Source organism: Caretta caretta, chromosome 7 (assembly GCF_965140235.1).
Source record: "Caretta caretta isolate rCarCar2 chromosome 7, rCarCar1.hap1, whole genome shotgun sequence".
In the NCBI taxonomy this organism is placed as follows: domain Eukaryota; kingdom Metazoa; phylum Chordata; order Testudines; family Cheloniidae; genus Caretta; species Caretta caretta.
Window position 1 is genome coordinate 23,640,727 of NC_134212.1, and position 18,849 is coordinate 23,659,575.

Consider the following 18,849-nt stretch of genomic DNA (forward strand, 5'->3'; position numbering starts at 1 on the left):
TAGCTGATACTGGGGGGGTTAACTTTCAAAATACATATATTATTTTATTTTTAAGTGGCAAAACATAGCTATTTGAATCTTGCAAATTGATTTAAAGGAGAAAAAAGAGACAGTAGGTCAAGTTTGGAGTCTCCCAACCTTGACAGTCTCCCTTTGAGACTGGTAAATTAACAAACAAACAAAGCCCACAACAAAAGCTAACTTATATAAAAGTGTCAAGCAACATGTATCAATGCAGTCACCTGACTTACACCCACACACGCATTTGAGAATGTTTCCCTCTGTGTTAGAAGCACAAAAGGAATTGAGCCAACAGAGCCCTTGTGGCCAGTGCACCTGCAACTTGTCAACTCACTCCAGCTGATCTTATAAGAGGGCTCCTGGGCACTAGAGAGGGGAGAGAGCTCGTGAGTCAGAGATGCCTGAGAGCACGGACTGAGAGAGATAGAGAAGGGCAGGTGAGAGCTGCCTGAGGAGCAAAGGAGAGACCCACGGAGGAGAAGGAGAAGCAGCACAGGAGAACTGGTACAGGGAATCACTGAGAAGGGTAAAAGTTCAATGGTAAGGACTGGCCAGAGCTGGGGAACCCTTGCTGAGCTAAAGGAGAGCTTGTGCAGAGGCCCCTATGAGGAAAGGGAAGAACCACCCTGGTTAGGAGAAGCTGAGTCCAACACAAGAGGGTTGATGCTGGAGAGTGGATCTCAGGCGCAGGGGTAGGACTTACAGGTAGGGAATTCTGTTGCAGGAGAAGACTCACAGGAGAGATTCAAAGTCTTGGCACTCTCTGTTACGAGGCCTGGAGAGTGGGGCCTTGGAACAGAGGCAAAAGGAACTGTGACAGAGTGGTTAATGATTCTTGGGTGGGTTACATGGGAACGGTGATTTAGGAATGGGATTGAAGAGCTGCTGTATTATAGCCTGGTTTTACTTTGCAGATTTGAGAAGAATGATTTGTTACACATCATGTTGTGTGCTGCCCTTATTTTGTCCTGTGACTGTTAATTGCCCACTCCATTTTCAGCGGTCTCCTGTCCAAATGTGTTATACTTAACAATCTGTTCCACTTTGTAATTAGCTTGAACACTCTGGTTACCTTCCCCAGACCTGAGAAAGTGCTCTGTGAAGCTCAAAAGTTTGTCACTTCCACCAACAGAAGCTGGTGCAATAAAAGATATTACCTCATCCACCTTGTCTCATATTTAACCTGAACTTTTGGGTCTCACTCTATTCACAAAACGGAATCGCTGTGTGAAAGTGCTTAGCTGCCAGCATCTGGAGGGCAATACCTATATGAAAATGACAAGGCGAATAAATTAAAGTAGCCACCACCATCTCTCATGCTGTATAAATGGCTTGTACTGATGGTTGCTTTTAAATAATTAATATTGTAATCCATAGCATAAGAGATGAAATAACTCTACTACCTTCTTACAGGTACCTTCTTTTCTGCGTCCTCCTGCTCTTCCTGGTGAAGACTGATTTAACAGATGTACCTGAAGAAGACAAGAAGAAAGGCAGTAAAATAACAAGGCAGGACAGCTTCTGATAGGGGTGAGGAAGATCAATTTTTTGAAAGATTCCAGGAGAGGAACTAGGATGTCTGGAAGGTCAGAGGGTTGCACAGAATAGGACAGGGGCTCTGGAAAGGCAGAATATTGTGTAGCCTGGAACTGGGGGTGTCTAGAAAGCCAGGGCAATGTACAAGCCGGGGACTGGAGCTCTGGAAGGTGAGAGGATTACTCTGTCTGGACATGTGGAACTTGTGAGAGATGAATGGTGGCTGAGAGTTGTTGTTCAGTATCTGAATGATAAATTATAAAATGTTATACACCCGATGGGATTATAGACAGGGTTAAAATGAAAACATTCATGTTGTAGGAGAGGGGAGGTGGGCAAAGACCCGAGATGGGGATGGGCTGTGGTTTGGATAAGGATCTCTGTTCTTGGACTGGGCCCTTTGGATGGGGACACTGACACGCTCCAAGATTTAATTGGCTATTCCTGAGGGGTGTTATAACTTCAGAACGATAGGTTCACTGTATAGGGGGCACTGTGCTGGGGAAGAGGGAGAGAGATTTGCTAGAGCTAGACTTTTGGAAGGAGTGAGTCCCAACTTGTCCCTCCCACTGATGCATGGAATCTCCCTGCTGCTCCCCAAGATTCCCTCCCTCAATCTAGGAAGCAGCAGAGGTGGGCCTCGGTTGATGCTGCAGCCCAAGCAAAAGGTGGTGTGAATTTTTGCATGCTCAGTTCGGCAATACTGAGAGAGTCTCTAGGGTCAAAGACGGTGGGTGGGGGCAGAAGACTTGTAGTGGCCAAGAGAAGTGGGAGTGGTCTTATTTTCAATTGGGTTGGATCGGGAGGGGGTTAGCACCTCCCTTTCTGTTCCAAAGAGGGAAGAAGGATGAGGATTTGGGCTCTCTCTCTACTTACAGTTCTTAGGCTCAGGCTGAGGCAACAGCTCCTTAACAATAACACTGCCTTGCTCTAGCACCTTAATCAAAGGCTCTCAAAGTGCTTTACAGACATTAATGCATTAAACCTAATCCTCAGTCCCCCCTCCTTCCTGTGATGCAGGCATGTCTCTCCCCCCTTTTATAGAAACAAAGACTCAGAGATGCTTGAGCCCAGACTTTTAAAGGTATTTAAGTGTTGCTCTGCTCAGAATTACAACAGCTAAGTGACTTGGGAACCTCATTTCAAAATGACTTAGGCATTTAGGAGCCTAGTTCTCATTGGATTTCAATGAGACTTAGGCTTCTATGTGCCTAAGTTACTTTGGAAAATGACTTAGGCTCCTAAATCACATAGGGCTTGCATTGCTGAGTGGAGCAACTCCTAAATATCTGTAAAATCTGGACCTGAATGAATGCCCCATGATCACACAGTAAGTCAGAGCCTGTGAGTATCCTCCTCCCCCGACACTGAAAGTCAACAGCTAAGAGTCCAGGAGTCCAGACTCTCAGGCTTATGCTTTAACATACCTGGGTGCAATTCCATATCTATCGGCACCCTTTGCCTGCTCTTCTGGAAGTCTTTGACGTGGGCAATTTTACACAGAATTCACAGTTGTGACACACTAGTGGTCTAGCGGATGGATGGATGGGGTTTTCGTCCCAATTGGATTGGTCTCTGGCAACATCTAACTGTGTGACTTGTAGATGAGCCCTGGCTAAAAGAAAAGAGTTCCTGCCAGTTGCAATTCCCAGGAACTCCAACCTCTTTTGAAATTCCCCTTTCTTGTAAGCATCTTATTGTTGCAACATAGCAGCTAATATTTGTGTAATCTCATCGTTTTCACCCCACATTTCATTCTCAGTGATGAAGTAAGACATTAAAAAAACCTGTACTCAGCCCAGGAGTCAACTCAACTAACAGCTGCTTTCATTAGTTGAGACCGTTGCCCTTGAGTCACTCTGGCTCCACTGGCCCTCCAGATGTGTTTGTGGGAGCCAGACTACTGTACATCCATTGTGCCTGATGATTCTGCTCCCTACTGCTGCTGTGGCGAGTCTCCTAGAACGCCAGAAACAGGAGCTCATGACTGTCAATCCTGTCTCTCTTGCTACAAATCTCAGTTCAGGAGCAGTGTGTGTGTCTGTGTGGCCAGAGAGAACAAAGGGGGAAATTCGGAGTAGGGTGATGGGAGACCCTGAGGTGTCTGAGGCAGGTCTTGGAGGACCCCAATGTGGAAAGAAAAAAGATGGTGTGATATAGTATAGCCACAAAATTACAGGTGGAAAAGTCCTATGGGGTCCCATCCTATCTAGCCCACTAAAGCCAAATTTTACACTTTTACTTCAGTGTAAATCCAGAGTAAAGCTATCATTTTTCTTGGAGTTATTCCAGATTTGCATGGTGAAACAGAACAGAATTTGGCCCCCACACTCTATTTGATAGTTTAGTATTAGGTGTCCAAAGTGAGAGGGCTTCCACCTCTTCATTTGGAAGACTACACTACAATCTAAGTGAAATCTATGAAACTGCAACGCTTTTCTTCTTTCTACACTGCACCTTTACATTTCTAAGAATGCTGCCACTGGGCAGAGTCCGCAGCCAGTTTGTTCTTAGAGGCAGCCTGTTCCAGAGGAGACCTATACACTCTGAGCTTTTCTGAAGACTTGGCATTAGTTCTTTGTTTTCTTAATCTAAAATCATTCAGATTGAGAACATGTGTATGGAAAATCATACTATTAATAATAATGCATTATTATTTATAATAAATCTCTATAAGGCCTCCAATCCAAAGATCTCAAATAATAGCAGATCTCACTGCTAGGAAGTGTTCGCTGGTTTTGGTGATGGTACTGTATGGTTTAGGAAATGATGAGATGTCTACCTTAAGAAAACAGCATAAAGAATTATGCCCTGCTGAGCCCTCCTTCCCTCCCCCAGTCCACAAGTGTGCCAAAACCTTGAGTTTTGTGTAAAGTTGTTAAATAAGCTTCCAGGCAAAATAAAGGATCAAAGGGGGCCTAATTAGCTGCAGTCTGCATATGAATTGTGGCTGTTCACCTAGTTTTATAAATTGACACTTTTAACATTAAAACTCAAAGCAAAAAACGATGTAATTATTCCCGTTTTTTTGAAGCTTAGGTTTAATATCTTTATTGAAAATTGGGTACTTCTATTGCATCTCAAGATGCTTTATTCTATCAAATCTGGAGCAAGTCATTTTTTCATTTTGGATTGTAATGTGGTATAAATGATAACAGCCTGATTCCGAACGCTTTCTCCCTCTCCTTCCCCATTGGCAGGCTGACGAGAAAGCTCATAGTCGAATCACAATAACCCTGAAGATAATCTACGGTTTGATTCTTTGTGAGACTGCTCGCTTTATACAAGGGGGGGAAGAGTGGGATTTTAGCTCAGCTTTAGAATGCCCAAACCCATTTTGTCTCCACAGGGATTATTATTATTTTCTTTTTTTTTTTTTGTCAAACTAGGATTAGCATAAAACAGATCCCTCTGATGGGACCCTTTCTGGGCTGCCTTCCTCAATAGCAATGTTTATTTAGGCTGTCTCTAATTTAGAGATGCAGTGTATGGTTGGATGGACCAACATGCTGTAGTTAAGAGGTGGAAAAGGAGTGATATACAGATGATTTTTTTTCCATAGACTTTTTTCATTTTTGTTCTAATTTGACTTAGTTAGGTGTTTCTCTTGCTCCTCTCTGATCACTTGGATGCACCGTGTCTAATGAATTTTCATGTATTAAAACTTGCCTGTTTGCTGAATTTGACACCAATATTATAGTGGACTGGACTGGTGTGGACTGATGGGGGAAGAAGGTCCAATTGTTTAGTCCTGGCCCATGGCATCAGATTAAGATTTATATCACAGCAGCGCCCAAAAGGCTCAGCCTCAAGGTCTGATAGTGCTGGCATTGCACAAATGCATAAATTCATGGTCCTTGCCCCCAAGACTGTACAACCTAAATAGACAAGCAGCATATGAAGGGGCTGTGTGAGAGGTGCAGCAGAAAAGGCCAATTTCTTACTGAATCTTAAGCATTTCAGATGTTTATCCAGAGGCTTATGGAAACTAATCTGGAGTTCTTTGGTCTGGGAATCTCCTGAGAACTGTCTTTCTTATGAGAGTTTTACTGTTCTTTGGCTTGTGTTGGAAATACCATGAGTGGGTTTTCCTTTGGGATTTTAGTATATCCCAAGTTTTGCCCTGGGCTGGAAGTGAAGTGCAACAATATCTATGCAGTGCAACAGAGCAAGAATAGAAAAATTACCATTTTGTTTTGTATCTTCTGAAAAATACTAATGTGAAAATCATAGATTCTGGCAAAGTTTCAAGGCTGTTAATGTTTCTTCTGAATTTATTGGCTTATCTCAAAGGGTAGAGAAAACTTTCATTATAGAGACAAAGGCTTTTCCTTAAATAATCCACTTTCTCATTGGATTATAGGTCTTGGATTAGTGCTTCCTTATGAACCCAGAAATGCTTTGCTTTGCTTGCTTCCTCCTCCCCCGATAAATCTCTGATCATTTGCAGTGATTAAAGAAGACCCCACAAAAATTTCTGCAAGAATGTATTACATTGCAGCTGTGTCAATTACATTTTGGCTGCCCTGAGTTAGCTCTATATTTTTCAATTATAAGAGCTGATTGAATAAAATACATAGCAATTTTGGCACATTATTTTCATTGATTCACAAATGAAAATTTCCACAATATGAGCAGGGTTGGGTTTTGCCATGTTGTTCATTACTACTTCTCCTAAACTGTTGTGTAGTGTTTGTGGTAAACAAGCATAACATTCCCCTCCAGAGGTGGCTGCATTTTGGGAATGGATAAAACAGTCTTTTTCTTCTTGTGCACTGTGTGTATGGACTTTGGTGCCATATGAAATACAGTCCAACCCTGCTTGCATTGAAGTTGGTGGCAAAACTCCCACTGACTTCAAAACACTGTCTCTGACCTGAGGAGCTTACAATCTAAATAGACAAAGATCAGACACAAAAGCTGCTGCAGAGACTACTGCAGCTCTGAGGCTGCAGAGTACTGCTACTCCTGCTGAGTGATTTGCTGGCGGGGCGATTTCTTTCCTTCACCCCAACATGAACCTGTAGAATCCCAGTGCAGTGTTGGGCTGTGCATTGTGTCAGGGATTTGACTTTTAGTAAATAGAATTTTCAATACTAGTTGGTGTTTTGGAGCTACTTCATGGTGTCTGCCATATCGCTCAGCAAGTTACATCACTTGGGACAGCGTCACTGAGAGGCTGATTTCCAACAGAACAAAGCAGCTTCTGTCCTGGCTCTACTATTAGTATAACAATCATTTTAAAAATTAAAGTTTTGCAGCTTAACATTTGTGTTTAAATATTAAACAAAGTTTTTCCTGTAAGGTGATTTTGTTTAATCATCGGCTTCTATGGCTGACAAGGCTATAAGCACTATAAAAGTTTGCAGAATTCCTAAAATGCTCCAGAGAATGAAAGTTCTTATGAATTAATAAACTATATGAGTGAAATACAGGTTGCAAACCCATCAAACCAGTTATCTGAGGGACAGAAACATGTATGCATAAGAGGACAGAGCATGACAGTCCCATCAGATACACCGTTGGACAGATTCCTTTCCATAGGTACCAAAATTATATTTAGTGTGTAGATGAGTGGCCCTCAAAAAGAATGTCAGCATTTCTGGGAGTGCCAGTTGCAGCCAATTCTAACCTGACTGACCAGCCATGGCTCTAAAATGCTTGACAAGGTAGGCTTTGTCCTAACAGGATGGAGATTTTGAACTCATGCATGTATCTGATTTAGGCCTTGTCTACACTGGCAAGTTTCTGCGCAGTAAAGCAGCTTTCTGCATTGTAACTCCCGAGGTGTACGTACTGCCAAGCCACTTAGTGTGCAGAAAACCACCCCAATGGGAGACATGGTGCCAGTGTAGACACTCTGGTCGCTTACAGCACTGTGAGGTGTGCCACAATGCCTGTTCTCACCTCTCTGGTCATCGGTTTGAACTCTACTGCACTGTACGCCAAAGGAGAAGGTTGGATATTATACCTGGACATACGCAAATCTTTAACAGTCCCGGGACCCCACCTCCTCCTGTGACCCTCCTTTCCCCCATTCCCCTCCATGCTGATGTGTTTTTTGTTTGTCTCTCTCCCCCGGTTGTTGTTTTTTTAATAATTGTTTTGGTTTGAAAGCAATCTTTATTCCATTAACTGAAAGCAAACATAGCCCTGCAAAGCAACAGGCAAATTTCTTACACCTTCAGAGTGCATTGTCTGCACCAATCACAAACACCTCCTAGCATTACAATCACTGCAGTCCCGAGCATAGCAACAAATATTAGTGGCTTTCCACTTCAAATTGCTGCCTCAACGCATCCCTGATCCTTATGGCCCAGCACAGTGCCCCTCTAATAGTCCTGGTCTCTGGCTGTTAAAATTCAGCCTCCAAGTGCTGAGCCTCAGTGGTCCAGCTCTGAGTGAAGCTTTCACCCTTCCCTTCACAAATATTATGGAGTGTACAGCACGCGGCTATAAGCACAGGAATATTGTCATTGGCCAGGTCCAGCCTCCCATAGAAGCAGCACCAGTGGGCCGTTAAAGGGCCAAAAGCACACTCAACAGCCATTCTGCACTTGCTCAGCCTGTTGTTGAACCACTCCTTGCTGCTGTCAAGGTGCCCCATATATGGCTTCATAAGCTACGGCATTAAGGGATAGGTGGGGTCTCCCAGGATCATAATGGGCATTTTGACTTCCCCTACGGTGATCTTCTGGTCCAGGAAGAAAGTCCCGGCTTGCAGCTTCCTGAACAGGCTAGTGTTCCGAAAGATGCATGCGTCACGCACCTTTCCAAACCAGCCTGTGTTAATGTCCATGAAATGGCCACATGATCCACAAGCGCCTGGAGAACCATTGAGAAATAGCCCTTCTGATTAATGTACTCAGTGGCTAGGTGGTCTGGTGCCAGAATTGGAATATGCGTGCAATCTGTTGCCCCTCCGCAGTTAGGAAAGCCACCCACAATGTCATGCACATTGCCAAGAGTTATGATCTTTTGGAGCAGGATGTGATTAATGGCCCTGCACACTTCCATCAACACGCATCCAATGGTTGACTTTCCCACTCCGAACTGGTTAGCGACTGATCGGTAGCAGTTTGGAATAGCCAGCTTCCACAGTGCAATCGCCACGCGCTTCTCCAATGCAGCTCTCATTCTTGTGTCCTTGCGCCACAGGGCTGGGGCGAGCTCATCACACAGTCCCATGAAAGTGGCTTTCCTCATCTGAAAGTTCTGCAGCCACTGCTCATCATCCCAGACGTGCATGACAATGTGATCCCACCACTCAGTGCTTGTTTCCCCGAGCCCAAAAGTGGCATTCCACTGTGGTCAGCATCTCCGTGCATGCTGCAAGCAAGCTCAGGTTGTAATTACTACGCATGGCAAGATCAATTTCGCACTGCTCTTGCCTTTGTAGTTTAAGGAATAACTCCACTGCCACTCGTGACTTATTGGTGAGAGTGAGCAGCATATTGGTAACAGTGCGGGATCCATTCCTGCAGACCGAAGAGGCAGAGCGCACAGTACACAAACCATTGAAAGATGGCACCAAATGTGGACGGAAGCACAGGGATTGCTGGGATGCGACACAGGGCATTGGGACAGGACCCAGGATGCCCCGCGATCCCCTCCGTCTTCCCACAACTCTTAGCAGCAGAAAAGGAAGAGATGCTCTGTGGGATAGCTGCCCAGAGTGCACCGCTCCGAATACCACTGCAAGTGCCGCAAGTATGAACACCCTATTGCGCAGGCAGCTGACAGTGTGAACACACAACAGTGGTTTCCCTTCAGTGCTCTCTGAGTGGTGCTGTAACTCTGCCAGTGTAAACATACTCTTAGATAGTTCCCTGTTTTATGGGCCCGGATGGTAGAGATCATTTACATAAACAATCATAATGGGAGCTCTTTAAATGATCCTTAACAGGAGTCAGCTTTTCTGCCCTTTCAATTTGTTCTAAATTTCCCTGTCTTTAGTTTCATTGATTGTGACCCCTTTTTCTTATCGTGTGTCTGTTACACAAAAGATCTGATCTGTTTTCAGTAAGACCACTGTCAAAGCCCCTCTAACTCTCCATTTTTCTAAGTGAAATTGTTCCGCTTTTGCAATTTCTTGTCATATGTACGCCCTGTCTTGATTTCCCTTCATCATAATTATACTACTCTTTACCATTTTGGTCTCAGCCGCATAAGGAGTCAGAATACTTTGTTTTCATCCCGTTTTACTGGAGATTAGCAAATAAAAAATACCCCATCAGATAATTTATAGGCGTTGTTTTGGGAGAGGGCTGGACTGTGACAGAGTTTTATAAGAAAGGTCCCTTCTGCGCCTTCTGAAGGATATGTGCCCTTTATGGGGTCCCCATTTAGGTGTGCTGAATTCCACTGGTTATCTGGTTTTAGTAGTAGAGAGAAGGAGGAGCATTTTGAATTCAGAACCTTCTCCTATTACTCCTGGTCATCCTTTGTGTGTTTCTGGACTTGCTATGCGTCTGCATGTCCAGACTTATGGACATATCCTGCTTCATAGGAACAGGAAAGGAGGACTCCTGATGAAGTGTGTGTGTGTGGGGGGGCACACTAAGAAGGAAGCTCTCTGTTACACATGGGGTACATCCTCAAAGCAGACAGCCACACATGCTTCAGCCTGACCTTTTCTTTCTTTTTCCTCTCTGCAGGCTCCCATGGGAAGATCAACAAGTGACATACATTTCCATCCTTCTGTTGTCAGACTTGTGGATAGAAATCTTCATCTTGGAGGTAAAAATCTGTCTGTCACTTGGGTAGTTGTCATGTGTGGGAGGTCACATGTTACAGAGGACCCTCTTGTTAATTAGAAGTTTTCGAAGTTCTGTTTTTGTCAATGATTGCCTTGGCTTTTCAGAAGTTCTACCATAAGCATTGTGGTAACTTTTTTAAGGTTCTTTGGGAGCTATTAAAGTGTGATATCAATCAGATATTTCTGACCACAGAGATCAAAAATGTAATTTAGTGATATGATGATAGGCAGCTAGAGTTCTCCACAGCATTCTTGTCGGTATTGTTTAATGACCCAGACTCTATGACTGAGTTGAGTAATAACAGCTTGGACGTGAATATAGAAGAGAATGTCTGGTGGGTCAAAATTTCTACAGTCTCAAAGCAGCAACAGTACTAACTTGCCACCTCTGCTGTATTTCTCCTACCTTGCTCTGCTTTCTGCACTGTTAAAGTCCTAATGTTGTGGCTGTCAGCTGGGCCTAGATGCTAGGGCGGGGATGATACCAATCCTAGTAGAGCTCTGCCTGGGGCATATGGACGACCCTTCTTATCTGGCATTTCATAGGAATTTGGGGCAGGAGAGAAGTTTGCTTGCTGAATCTTGAGCCTTTCACTAATATTCATTGCTTGAACCAGCCATGTTCTGCAACTGCATGAATCTCCTCCTTGTTTCTGATGACTAACAGCCTACTTTTGAAATGAATTAACCCCATCAGCAGAGTTTGCCATGCAGTGGCTAAATGTGTGCATGTCGTAATATATCATTTCTCTAAGGCTTTTGTTTGTCTCCAAACTCTGGAAGGAAACCTGAGACAGGTTTAGATGTCACTAAAGATCACTGGCTATCGTTTTTATAAATTACATTTAAAAACCGATATTAAAAGAACATTAAGGTTGCAAAGTCAAGCACTCAGAAGAGAATTTAGCTCCAAGCTCTCTCAAATCTCCAATGAGCATGTTTGAACTATGATTTTTCAGAGGCTTACAACTCGGCCAAATTTGGGTGAATTTTACAGAGATGGCAAAAGGCACAACCCTGAACAAGTGTGACCTCCCTGCCAAATTACAAGCCCTTGCTCTGAAGCATTGAGGCCCTAGAGCTTCTCAATGAAACAGTTGTAAGATTTTTAACATGGGCAAAACAATATGATATAATTAGACACCCACTGCTGTCCCGTGCCAGCTGACTCAGGCTCACAGGGCTCGGGCTAAGGGTCTGTTTAATTGCCATGTAGACACTTAGGCTCTAGTCCAAGCTGTGGGACCCTCCCACCTCACAGGATCCTAGAGCCTGGGCTCCAACCCAAACCCAAACATCTGTACTAGAGCCCTGTATGGTACTATTTTTAAAATTCTACTCCAGTGCCACCCCACAATATTCACTCCCACATTGTTTCTTACATTTTTATCCTGCTCCCATATGCAAAAACCTTAAATCCTGCAAATCCCGCAAGAGAGACCAATTCCTCCCGCAAAACAAAGAAACGCAAATGGCATGGTCAGTTAATATATTTTATACATATAAATGGACTTCAGACACAAATTTTATCACTAAAAGAATAAAATAAATCTTGCTTACACCATGTAAAAAAAAATTACTTTAACTCCTGTTATAATAGACATCAAATCTCTTTCTATCCCCCTTTTAAATTCAAGTATTAAATCCTTTATTTAAAAAAAAAGAAAAAACTTGCTTTACATTGCTGAAATTCTATTTATGAAAAACTGATGGGAGATGATGTTTTCCCGCAAATTACCAAAGTCTGGGGGATTTTTGGCCACCCAATCCCACCCGCAACAAAGTACATTTTACCTGCTCCTGCGGGACCCATGGGATCTCAGTCCTGCAGTCTGTGCTGCAATTAAATAGTCTCTTAACCCAAGCCCCATAAGCCCAAGACGGCTGGCACAGGCCAGCCATGAGTTTTTAATTGCAGTGTAGACATACCCATTATTAGTTATGTTACAGGTGGGAAACAGGTATAGATTAAATGATTTGCCCATGGTTCCACAGGAAACCTGTATCCTGAATCTCAGTCCAGGCCCTTAACCCCAAAGCCAAGCTTCCTCTCCTCGTGTTTGTAGAGTCCGGCTATCTCTCTCTTCCTTTCAGCATGTTCAGTCACAGCTAGACCAGCTGGGAATAGTCACAGTTGGCATTCACCCTATTTCTCTGTGTGCAGTGGGAGAAGTGGGCCGTTTCCCGTTCCTTCTGCAGTGTTGCAGGGGACTGTCTGTCAAATGAGTTCATATTCACCCCCCTGAGAGAGGGGTGGGAGGGTGTGTCTTGGCAGTGGGAAAGTGTAATGGTGGCTGGGGGTGGTGGTGGTAGGTAGACATCAGCCTTCCTTTACCTGCTGCATGTGAACAGATAGGGTCAAAGGTAAAGCTTGCAGCATGAAAGGCTACTTGTTGCGGTGTTTCTTGGCCAGTGAGCATGACAGCCTTCGGGGTAATTACCAAAGGGGAGAGAAGCAGGTTCTTGTCAGCAGACCTACAGGGCTACAATTTAATGAAGCAGTTGCAGATATTCAGGTAGATTGTTAAAAGTGGCAGTTACATCGTAAGTGAGTGACTTACACGCATCCAGCAGGATTCATTCAGGCAGCTGTTGCCCTTTGGGTCTCCTACCGGCTCTTGAGTGTAGCCCAGAGCGTGTGTATGCTGCACTCCAAGCTATGCCTGTGGTTTGTGTAGACAGCCCTGCCTAGCTTTACCCACGCTCGGATTTCTAAAAGCAGCAATGAAGATGTGGCAGCATGTGTTGTATGAGTCCACCCGGAACCCGGGTGCCTACTGGCATTGCTGGAGCCTGTGCCGGCACATCTACATGGCTATTTTTGTTAGCACTAGTGTGGGGAAAGCTAGTACAAGGATGTCTGCCCAAGCTGTAATCATATCTTGGATTGCAGCATACACATAGCCTAAGCATGACTGTCTCTGTCTCCTGTGGTGATTTTCTCTTTCTCTTTTCCTGCTTTTTCTCTCCCTTTCTTGTATGTTATCCTAAATCTTTCTCCACCTCTCTGTCTCCTCCTGTTCCTTTATTTTTCTTTCTTTCTTTCCTGTACTTTTCACCTTCTCTATTTTCTTCTCCGGTACCTGGGTCTTAGCCCCCGACCCTTTCTTTCATGGTTTCTTTAGCCTTGTTTTTGTTTTCTTCTCTAGTTCACTCTGCTAAATGGCACTGAGTGATCATGTCATCGCCATTTCATAATGCAAAATGCTGCAAGACTCCCTGGGTAATGATATTTGAAGTGTGCCTGAGCTGTGACTAGCCGGCACTGTCCTTCCTGCAGTATCCTGAGTGTGCTAGCATTGGAAATCCCACAGTCTGTCAGAATGTCTGTTGAGTCTTACTTGGCTACTGTTTGGGAGTGATCGTTGTGTCCGTCTCCGCCATCGCCCTGTCAAATGAGACATAAAATTACCGTCCTGACCAGTTTCCACAAGTGTTGGGTTGTTAGCTTCAGGGTACTGGTGAAAAGTCTCTGCTCGTGTTGGAGTCCAAGTTCTGTGATGCTGGTCGTACCACTGTGGGGGCGGTCTGCTACAGACGTTTCACAAATGGAAAACCAGATTTTTTCTACCCCTGTTGTTTGCTGGATTTTTCCCTTAAGATGATCCCTGTAAGACAATCATTTTTTGACAAAGCAATTTACCTAAAATTTTGCAACCAAACACTTGCCATTTGCTTTTTAGAATAAATATAGATACACACTATAGTCTGTGGTAGAAAAATGCACATAGAGAAAATAATAATGCTTTGCCTTTCTGGACCACTTTTCATGCCAGTATTTCAAAGGGTTTGTGAATATTAATGAATTTACCCTGTATCATTATTTCCATTTTACAGATGGGGAAACTGAGGCCGGAAGAGGGGAAGTGATTTGTCCAAGGTCACATAGGGAGTCTGTGGCAGGGCCAGGAATAGGACCCAGGAGTCCTATATATGAACTGCTGTGATAGATCACATGCTCTTGGAAAGAGCTCTTTTAAAAATAAAAAACTAGGTGTCTGTTTGTTGTTGCTGGTCTAGTGGCTGCAGTGTCCTCCATGGTGGAGAGTAGATAGGGCTTGTTTGTAATGAATATAATAGTGATTCTTTATTTAGGCTGCTGGGCACTGACCGGTCCCGTGGCTCCCTCTGACTCTTTAACTTGCATATTAACTAAACACACCTTGTGCCATTTAGCATCACCACACAGGTCCTCCCTATGTCCTGGACTGGATTTAGCATTCCTGAAAAGGACTGTTAACTGTATTGCAGAAACCAGCTCCTGTAACTGGTAGTTAGATTGCAGCACCCCCAGAGAAATTATATTTTCAATGTATGTTGTTATTAGGACAACATGTTCGTACTATAATGAAAAATAAGTATGTTTTATGTGGATTGGACGCCTTTAGTCACAAGCTGACATGATACCTGACCTTTCCAACAGGTCAGATGCAATAGTTTGGATATAGCCGAGGAAAAGAAACCTGAAGAAGAGAAGGTAAGCTTGAAACAGGAACTGCCTACTCATGTCTGCCAATGTCAGTTTTGTGTGTATTACACTGTTACAGATTTTTACCAATAATGTCGTTTGATTGTCAAAACCCCTTACATATGGGCTGATGATTTTCCAGTGCCACCAGAAGGAATATCCTAGTCCAAGGCATAGTCCAATAGCAGCATATCTTAAAAGTATCCTGCAGGACTGCGTTGGCAGAACTGTGCGGGGAGCCCAGTATTGGAACAGCAAGGGGTGTTGTGGGCCAGGAGTGAAGTGCCTCGGCAGAAATTTGGGGCAAAGACTATACAATGACTGCTTGACTTGTGGTTGACTTTTCCTGCCTATGGGGGAAATCTTTTGGAATCTCTTCACACACCGAAGGGTCTGACAGTTTGGGAAAAACACACGTTTCAGTTTCTGTGTTCCCATGTCTCATACTGGATTGCTGGTCAGGGAGATTTTTTTGCTGTGATACTGAGCAAACAGATTTTGGAAACGAGCTAGTCTTCCCTTCATTTCTGTCTCTCTCTCTCTCTCTCTCTGCTTCCCAAGCCGCCTCACATGAAAATACTGAAAAAAATCTGGTAAATGGTTGTGCTACTGGACTGAGATCAAGTCCCAAATCCTAAGTGACTCTGATCTGAGTAGCAATAATGCTGGAATTTGAGAACTGAAGCTGTGTTGTCAGGTAGACGCTCTGAACCTCTGAGTCTGGCTATCCCTCCAGCTAACATGGTTCCATGTCCCCCTTCCCCGCACTCAGCTGTTTGCTATGATGACAGGCAATGGCCTTGAACGTAGTACCATGATTATTATATTTTTTTGTGGTTGCATATTTTGCCAAAAGGTTCAGAGCCATCCTTTGGATTCTGCAGGCCTGTACTGTCCTCCGGGAGCTGCATTTTGCTGAATAGTCACTTGGTTACACTGGAAACAGCAGCACCACCACCAGCTCCAGCAGGCATGGAAGCAGCAGCGGTGGAAGCCCCAGGGGGAGCAGCAGCTGCAGCAGCAGCGGTGGAAGCACCAGAGGGAGCAGCAGCAGCAGCGGTGGAAGCCCCAGAGGGAGCAGCAGCTGCAGCAGCAGCGGTGGGAGCCCCAGAGGGAGCAGCAGCTGCAGCAGCAGCGGTGGGAGCCCCAGAGGGAGCAGCAGCTGCAGCAGCAGCGGTGGGAGCCCCAGAGGGAGCAGCAGCTGCAGCAGCAGCGGTGGAAGCACCAGAGGGAGCAGCAGCAGCGGTGGAAGCACCAGAGGGAGCAGCAGCAGCGGTGGGAGCCCCAGAGAGAGCAGCAGCTGCAGCAGCAGCGGTGGGAGCCCCAGAGGGAGCAGCAGCTGCAGCAGCAGCGGTGGAAGCCCCAGAGGGAGCAGCAGCTGCAGCAGCAGCGGTGGGAGCCCCAGAGGGAGCAGCAGCTGCAGCAGCAGTGGTGGGAGCCCCAGAGGGAGCAGCAGCTGCAGCAGCAGTGAAAACACAAGTAGATCTGAAGTCAGTAGCCAAAGCAGCAGAGAGGGTAGCAAAAGCAGAAGTAGCCAAGGTGCTGCAGTCAGCAGCAGCAGAGGTAGCAATCATAGCAACATGGGTCTCTAGCTTGGATGAATATCAAGTGGATGTATATGGTGCCCCCCCCCCTTTTTTTTTTATAATCATAGGCTCACAGACTCTTTGCCTGGCTGGTGTCCAGCAATATGGGTGGGAGGGCATGGCTCCATTATTAAGAATAAATCTAGTCTTCTAAACTTGCCTTCCAAATGCACCTTAAATACTCAGCTGGTATGAACATGTTCATGCTTAGCCTCAAGCCAGGGGAGAATCATTTCCTTTGGAAAGTTTGAAGTTCACTAAAATTGCTGCTTAGGATTTCCCTTCCTTTCCCATCTTGTTCCCTCTCTTTCTCCTATGAGTTTTTCACTCATTATGGCAGTCATTTAATCCCATCCATTCGAGTTAAGGATGCAGAGTACTCTCCACGACAGCCACCTCTGTCCACACGTTCATCACGTTTTTAGACATTCACGTTTTGGGGTCAGAAAATGCCCAGGCGTGATGTTTGCCCCAAGGTGAATTTTTCTTTTAAGTTTCAGCAAAACCCTTTGTCGTCTGTGAGCTCGCTGAGGGTGCAAAAACTACTTTTTGAGCCTGACTTGTAAAGTTGATGCTGTGGAGACAGATTTTCCAAGGGACTTGGAGGCCAGATTTGCCAGGGCTCAGCACTCAGCAGGCTAGATTTTCAAAAGTGCTCAGCAGCTCCTTCTGGATAAGTCATGGTCAGACTTATCAAAGCCCTCCCACCCAACCTGTTGAGTTCATCTGAAAATCTTGCCACTTATTTTATTACCTAAATGGGAGCTGAACTCTTTGGAGAATCCATCCTCGGTTGCAGAAGCTGACCACTTTTGAAAATCTGGCTTTTGGTGCTTCCTTGTCTGTCATTCCACAAGCCATTCAGAGTACATGTCCACTCTATTGGCTATCCCCTATTATCTGAGGCCCCAATACAGGCAAATATCTCTATTCAGGATGGGCATTTTGGCACATGCTTGACTTTAAGCATGTGCTTAAGTATCCTGGAAGTCAGTGGGATTTAAGGACATGTTAGCGAGGTGCTGTCCTGGATTAGGACCTGAATGGGGAAAAGTTTGAATTCTCAAGGGCACGATTTAACTGAATTTTCTGATGAATTTTCAGCTAAAACACAGAAGGAACCTGAGCTGAGGAACCCCACGCAGAGAGAAGAGGAGAAAGAGCTGAATGAAGGCGACGTGAAATGAAGTAAACTGCAGTTCGTGTAATACCATCGGAAAGAGAACACTGTCTACAAGCAATATCCAATCCAATTGCTGTTTGAATGTGGTAGGACACGAATCACATCCTTACAGAAAGAGCATGGGTCCTCGTTGAAAAAGTTAAAATAATAAAAATGCACTGTTTTTCCAGTGTAGTAATTTTATTAAGTGTTTGGAAGGCTTGTCTGTCCTGCAGGGCGAAAAACCTGGACCCCCAAACACTGTTTCTGGAAATGGGAGAGAAGAGGGCGTTGTTGGTGCTGGACAACACATTGATGACAGTTGCACCCCAAGTTAGTGGGGTGAATTAATGCGCAGTGACTTGATGTTAAAGTGAATATATGCAATATAGACTTGATCCTGCTTGTCTGACTTCAGTGGGACTCCTTGTAGGGCCCAGGCAAGCAAGATTTAGCCACATGTTCACACTGCACTGGCATCTACCCAGCACTAATTACAATTCCCAATACTTCATCATAGGTGGTGGGTATAATAGGCCAGGGAGGCTAAACCTCCCCTGGTGCAGGCGCTGCAGGCAAACACCCAGTTGCAGGTTTTGGTAGTTGGCACGGGGAAAGTTTTAGCTTACTATTATACTCCATGCAGGTTCCGGAGCGGCTCAGGAGGTTGTATGTGCTACTCAGCTTCCTGGGTTCATCACAATCTCCCTGAACTCCAGGGCGATTACTGACGAACCCAGGAAGCTGAGTAGCACATACCACCTCCTCAACCGCTCAGGAACCTGTATGGCACATATAAAAAGCTCAGGTTCTTTGGGAAGAGACAAGGGCTTTTCCTGTAGGGCACTTTGGGGGTCTCAGGAGGGGAGGCGCGGCAGGGTTGGGGCAGCTCCAGCCTCCCCGAGGCTCCTCTGGCTGTGGGGGTTGGGAGTACTCAGAGCTCTGGCCAGCCTGGGCTGCCTCTGGCTGTGGCAGGGAGGAAAGTTTTTGCTTGGGAGGAGTGAAATGTGAGGCCCTGTTTGTTTGTTTCTTTCTTTCTTTCTTTCATAATTCTGCCCAGTAATCTGAAGGGGCGGGCTCTTTCCCTTGGACATGATGATGATGGGGAGAGGAGGGGGGGGAAATGCATGAGTCAAGGAAGGAGAGCAGCTCAGGAAGAAATTGGGTTGGGGAGGAGCACCTTCTCCACAGTGCTGGGTAGCCTTCAGATTGCAGGATCTATATGTGTTCTTTAATGCTGTTTAATCCAGCACTGCTGCCACATTGCTCATTACGCCAGATTCATATTCTGAGTGAGCGAAGGGAGACTTCCACATAT

The 18,849-nt window shown here is 45.0% G+C and overlaps 1 long non-coding RNA gene and 1 other non-coding gene across 2 annotated transcripts; both read left to right on the top strand.

Annotated features, from left to right (window-relative positions):
* The first annotated feature begins 1,440 nt into the window (after nucleotides 1-1,440).
* Nucleotides 1,441-15,775, top strand: LOC125640553 (uncharacterized). The gene is made up of 4 exons (XR_007357812.2): nucleotides 1,441-1,551; nucleotides 10,215-10,296; nucleotides 14,739-14,792; nucleotides 15,668-15,775. It is a non-coding gene; the product is annotated as an uncharacterized LOC125640553 (long non-coding RNA).
* A 115-nt stretch (nucleotides 15,776-15,890) lies between these two features.
* LOC125640423 (uncharacterized) lies at nucleotides 15,891-17,721 on the top strand. The gene is made up of 2 exons (XR_012669471.1): nucleotides 15,891-16,346; nucleotides 17,474-17,721. It is a non-coding gene; the product is annotated as an uncharacterized LOC125640423 (transcript).
* Nucleotides 17,722-18,849: the final 1,128 nt, after the last annotated feature.